A 7,230-nucleotide genomic window follows, 5' to 3' on the forward strand; every position below is an offset into this window, starting at 1 on the left:
AGAGAGAGAGAGGTGGGGCTGATGTGATCTCTCCAGGGACCAATTATTCCCAGACCGCCGGTGAAACTTCCCTCCACATGTAGAATTGGATTATAATGGGTCATGATATGACATAAAACAAGAATCAATATTTCTGATGGTCTTATCAGTGGTTTCTCTGAATCTACTGATGTTTTGCACAGGTGAAATGACCTCTCACCCTGAGCTTTTTTTTTTTTTTCCAATTATGTTGTAACAGTCTTTTTATGTGCCACAGAGCGCTCTGAAAAACTGTTTTTCTCCCAGCTGAAAATATTGCATTTAAAGGGATAGTTCACCCGCAGCTAACAATTCTGCCATTGTTTACTCTCCCTGATGACTGTCCAAGTCTGGAATTTTGTCATCCACAGAAAATAACAGGAAGTACTTTGCTGAATTCATGGTGCTCTTGCCCATGCAGCAAAGTAGAAATCACAATAAATGTACCATAAATGCAGTCCTGAGCACTGTATTCATGAAATATAAAACGGCATTTACTGAAAGAAAAGAGGAAAAAGAAAATGTAATTAAAATAATTCAATAGTGCAACAAAAAAAAAAAAACTTTAAATCTCACATTTGCATTTGCATTCATTTAAATATGCCATGCAAATGTGGTTAGAGAGTTTTAGTGGGTAAGATTTAAATTTCAGTTTTTCCCCTGTGTAATTTTATATTTGCAGGGTTGTTTTTTTTTTAAGGTATGCTGAGTGTCTCTAAAGCTCACAACATGAGCACTTCAATGTTCATATTTTATGCTCAGATACTGTTTTCATAATGACTTTTTGATTGCTTCAGTTTTCAGCGAATGTATAGGCTGATGTCCTTTTCCCATAGGGAAAAATATATTTATACAAATTTGAAGTTTTTTTATTGCTTCAGAGCTGTCAATATATGGAAAAGAATTGGAAAAATCTTTTAAAAATGTGTTCCACCCTAAAATATGTGACCCTGGAGCACAAAACCAGTCTTAAGTCGCTGGGGTATTTTGTAGCAATAGCAAAAAATACATAGTATGGGTCAAAATTATCAATTTTTCTTTTATGTCAAAAATCATTAGGATATTAAGTAAAGATCTTGTTCCATGAAGATATTTAGTGAATTTCCTACCGTAGATATATCAAAACTTAATTTTTGATTAGTAATATGCATAGCTAAGAACTTCATTTAGACAACTTTAAAGGTGATTTTCTCAGTATTTAGATTTTTTTGCACCCTCAGATTCCAGATTTTCAAATAGTTGCATCTCGGTCAAATGTTGTCCTATCATAACAAACCATACGCCAATGGAAAGCTTATTTATTCAGATGATGATTTCGAAAAATTGACACTTATGACTGGTTTTGTGGTCCAGGGTCACATATGAGCATGCTTGAAATGAAATGAGGGTGAGTAAATAATGACAGAATTACAATTTTTTTAGATGGACTTCCATCTGATGGAGCATATACTAGCATATATGCATATACTGCATAAACTTGCCAACGAAAATGTTAGCAAGTTAGATTTCCATTCAACTTCACATCTAAAACAAGCGTCCCATTCAATATTCCCTTCTGCCTCCATTTTTCCTGAACGGCAGCCCCCTGGCGACATCCCAAGGCTGGAGGAGAGGCAGATCTGTGTGCTTACTGTACAGAGAGGCGTTTCTCTGTGACGGAGGTCTTCCTCTCTGCTGAATCGGCTCTTTCTCCTCGCATCACAGCCGTCCATTCATCGCTCTGTCGAGACACTATAAATACGAACAGTTTTGTATTTTTCAAATCATGGATTTAAGCTGCACTATAAAGTAAACTTTCTGCTGTGTGACTGGCCAGCTATTGCGGCCCCTGGACGAGGGCCTTCTAGTAATATTTTCTAAGCTTCATTGTTCATTTTGTATGTGGTGACTTATACATATGCCCTGAAGGGTCTGTCAGGCTGGACTGTTTGTTTTCAGGCCAAGTATTGAGTGATGAAGAGCTGCTCAATGAACTCCAGGCCGCTGACGGTGGGTGGGCTGGGTAGTCTTTCAAGAACAGGGCTTGTAATTTAAAGGCTGTAGGTCAAATCTTGCAAGGGCTGATCCATGAATGCAGAATCGCTTACTTATTTTTTAATGGACAGGCAGAAATTCGGATAACAGAATCTATACATGCTGTTTGGGAGTTTTTCTGTGCTGGTGTATTTTTGTGGTGTCATCTATTTTAGACAAACCCCTAAATGGCACATAAAAAGATTGCTTGATTTGTCAATAATATAGTGGGCGGTTTTTGGCCAGAATAACCTGCAGTGTGGACCAGGCTTAATAACAATAATAATAATAAATGTGTCATTAGTAAGCATGGATAAAGCATCAGCTACAATTCTTAAAAATTTGCCTCATAAATATATTGTACTACCCTTAAAGATTTTGGAACCGGTAAGATTTTTCTTGTTTTTGAAAGAAGCGTCTTATGCATTTATTTGATTACAAATTACAGTAAAAACATACATAATTACATAACACACTGTAAAAAAAAAAAAAAAAGTTTAAGGCAACCAGCTTCAGCAGATTTGTGAGTTTTCTCAACTTATTTTTGTAGGAGCTTTTTGAGTTCGCTCAACTTTTTGTTGTATAAACTTAAAACAACAAGTTGAGAAGACTCAAAAATCCGCTGGTTGCCTTAAACATTTAAGTTCTCTCAACTTTTGATTTTTTACAGCACTGTAAAATAAATAAATAAATAAAAAGTTGAGCAAACTTAAAAAGTTTAAGACAACCAGCTTCAGCAGATATTTGAGTAATCTCAACTACTTGTTTTGAGTTCATACAACAAAGTTAAGAAAATTTTGAAATTTCCTAAAAAAATAAGTTGAGACAACTCAAAAATCTGCTGAAGCTGGTTGCCTTAAACTTTTAAGTTTGCTCAATTTTTTTTTATTTTTTTTTTATTTTTTTTACAGTGCAGTAATAATGTGAAATATTATTACAATTTTGATATTTGAATATATATCAAAATGTAATTTATTGCTGTGATCAAAGCTGAATTTTCAGCATCATTACTCCAGTCTTCAGTCACATGATCCTTCAGAAATCACTCTAATATGCTGATTTGCTGCTCAAGAAACATTTATTTTTTATTATCAATGTTGAAAATAGTTGTCTTGTTTCATATTTTTTGTCAAAACCATGATATAATAAAAAGTTAAAAAGATTTAAAATGTAAATCTTTAATAATATAAATGTCTTGTTTCTTTTGATCAATTTAACGTATCCTTGCCGAATAAAAGCATTAATTTCTTTTTTTTTTTTAAGTAAGGAAGTAGTGTATGTAAAAAGTAAGTTAATTTTCCAGAAAAATATTGATAATTAACACGAATAAATATGAAAATAAACCAAATCATAATTAGAATTATTTTTTATTATTATAAAAATGAATAAAAATAGATTCAAATACTTGAATGTTTAGGTCAAGTGGCTTGGTATAAAGATTTTGGCATCTTATTTCATTTCACTTCTACACATTATTCCAAGTAAATGTTCCAGTAATTATTCAATAATTTTTTTTTTTTTTACAATCTGATTAATTCCCACTCTTCTTGTTGAATATTTCTCACGAGTACATGTGATTACTGAAGTAGAGAACATCATTTCACACTGACTTTCAGAGATTTGGAGGGTTAGTTAAACTCCTCTTCTGCGTTTACTCTGCAGATGGCAATGCAGCGTTCTGAATCTTAGTGTCCATCAGAATGATGTTGAGTATATTCTCAGACAGATGTATGTGACGGTTATGACAGCGCTGCACACCATACATCACTTTCACTCTGAAGGATGCCACACGGGTCACTGGATGCACAAGAACTGATATCCGTTCCCATGGTTACCAGATTATGATGACACGTCCTAATAGAGACACTAAAAGAGAACAAAAAGAAATCTTGACATCTGCATTTCCCCATCACTCTGTGGAAAGAAAGCAAACAGTCAGACACTAACAGTAGAGTACTGTGGAGGTACCATTGTACTGAATAATTACCATATTCATGTACCATGCAATTTACATGTCATATTTTCAGTATGACAATGACATTATATTCAATGACAACATATAAAACATGTAAATGTCCAAAACATCAAGGTTTTAACATGGTAAATGTCCCACACTACTGTGGTAGATTCTTGGAGTACCATGTAAATACCATCAGTCATGAATTCTAGTACAAAATAAACAAACAAACAAGTTTTTAGAATGATGTGTTGGCAATAAAGTCCACAGTATTACCATAATAAAAAACAAGATGTCCAAAAAAGTAAAAGAAAAAGTCCAATAATAAATAATTATCATGGCACATGTAAAATGGAAAGAAAATAAATCAATAAAAAAATAATAAATAAAATAAACAGTATTATCATGGTATGTGTAAATAATAATAATAATAATTAAATTAAGCATAATTAATAAACATGACATTACCATTGTACATGTAAAAAAAAGAAACTAATAAAATTAAAAAAAATAATAATTTAAAATGGACTAAAACACAATATTACTATGGTATACGTAGAAATATGAATAAATATTATAGTATCATGGTAGATATAAAAAAATAATAAATAAAATACAAAACAAATAAGATAGTATGAACCAGTTACCATGTCCAAAAATCCATGGTATTATGACTTGTCTGTGAAGGATACATCACTTACAGTAAATAATTGAAATGGAGAAGAGAATAAACACTGGGGGGCAACAGTGTCATGTGGTGTCCTCGCAGCTGTCAGATTGGCTGATTATTCAGTGGATTTCTGCAGTCGGGATGATATTCCCGTCAGGGTCTGTATGCTCTCACGCTCCATGAAGAGCCCGGCTGCAAATAGACAAGTGCTTGAAATGAGTCTCCCCACGATGCTAATTACTGCTTGACTCACAGCTGCAGGATTTCTGCAAAACGATGGTGGTTAAATAAAGCAACAAACTTTATTACTTTAATTCTCTCATGTGTAACACCCTTTAACTGTGGAAAATTCACTGTCATTTCCCATAACATATATCTTTTATAAAACCGCCAGCTTTGATACAGAACGTGCAGTTACAGGTGTGCTATAGACATTTACAAGATTTCATGGAGTTGCATAATACTTCAAATATTTAGTGTAATAATATTATATAATAATTGTAATATTAGCACTTAAAAAAACACGTTCAATAAAAAGGTAATATTTACATGGTAAATGTAAACTAAATAAATAAATGTAAACAAATATACAAAAAACAATATTTTCATGGTATATGTAAATAACAATGATAATCATCATAAATAAAAAATAAAAATAAGAAGCATGATTTTACAGTTACAGGTGTGTTAATCGACACTTACAAGAGTTGCGTAATATTTTAAATGTTTGTAATTAATAATAGTACTCGCTAGTAGAAAAACCATGGCACATGTCCAATAAAAAGGTAATATATAAAAACAAAAATAAAATTCAAAATTCAAAATAGAAACAATATAATCATGATATAGGCATATATGTAATAATAATGATCATAAATAAAAATCAATGTAACAAAAATGATGAATTATGATACTTTAAATATTTGTAATAATAGCCAATAGTAGGAAAAACAAACTAAAAATGATGTAAAAATGGTAAAATACAACTACCACTAATAAAATAATAAAAAATCAATTAAAATCACAATATGGTGATGTAAATAATAACAACAACTATTATTAAAAATCAATAAAATGATTATGAAATGTGATATTTAAACATTTACAAGATTTCATGAATAATATTTGAATTATTTGTCATAATTGTCATTGTACTTAATGGTATGAAAATAAAAAACCACACGACACATATCCAATTAAAAAATTTTAAAATAAAACCACAATATTATCCTTGTGTATGTAAATAATAATAATAAGTAACATGAAATTTACAGTAACAGGTGTTAATCAAAATTTACAGGATTTCACAGCGTTGCATAAAATTTTAAATATTTGCATCATCATTTCAGGGAAATTAATGAATATTCATGCACATTTGCAAAGCAGGATCTATCCTGGCACTATAGACAAGGTTTGATGGCGGCAGTCTCACCTGAACTCCACACGAGTCTGACAGTCAAAGGAAGGCTGGGTCTGAGGACACGCTTTGTCTGACGACCAGGGATTCGTACAAAAGAAGCCATTTCATGTGTCACATTGTCATCAAAGGAAGCCAATTTTTACTCAGGCTTTTTACCCACGAAGATTCAGAGAGCAGATGGAAAAGTCATCCGGCGTGACAGACAGCTGAGAGGGAGACGAGGGGCCTGAGAATCTCAGGCAGGCTTCTGTCGCTGCGAGCGCACGGACCTAATACAACAGACGCCATTCAGCAAACAGACATTTCTCAAAGCCATTCACAAAGCACACAATCTCTCACATGAGTGACGATATTAGCACAAAACTCCTTGACATCTTCACTTTGATGATATGAGGTTATTACAGGAAAAGTTAGCCTGAAAAATTCAAATTCTGTCATTTACTCACTCCGATGTGGCTCCAGATCTCAAGGACTTTCTTCCATGCAACACAAAACCAGGCATTTAGCAGAATGTCCATGCTGCTCTAAGAAACATTTACACAAACACACACCAAACACTAACACACGTGACTTGTGCACTATTTTCCAAGTTTATACTTTATCTTTGTGTGAGGAACAGACCGGAATAAGTATAAGTAGATGTAATCAATTAAAATATTTTATTTCAAGTAAAAAGTAAGTAAAGTCGTGACGTATTGTCAAGTATGGTGACCCATACTCGAAATTGGTGCTCTGCGTTTAACCCATCCAAGTGCACACACACAGCAGTGAGTAGTGAACAAATGCATGCACACACACACACACACACACACACACCCGGAGCAGTGGGCAGCCATGCTGCAGCGCCCGGGGAGCAATTGGGGGTTCGGTGCCTTGCTCAAGGGCACCTCAGTCGTGGTATTGAGGGTGGAGAGAGCGCTGGACATTCACTCCCCCCACCTACAATCCCTGCCGGCCCGAGACTCAAACCCGCAACCTTTGGATTACAAGTCCGACTCTCTAACCATTAGGCCACGACTTCCCCCGTACACTACCGTTCAAAAGTTTAGGGTCAGTAAGATTTTTCTTTTTCCTGTTTGAAAAAAAATATATACTTTTATTCAGTCAGGATGCAATATATTCATCAAAAGTGACAGTAAAGAAATATAAAAG

The sequence above is a fragment of the Barbus barbus genome (genome assembly GCF_936440315.1).
Source record: "Barbus barbus genome assembly, chromosome: 21".
NCBI lineage: Eukaryota > Metazoa > Chordata > Actinopteri > Cypriniformes > Cyprinidae > Barbus > Barbus barbus.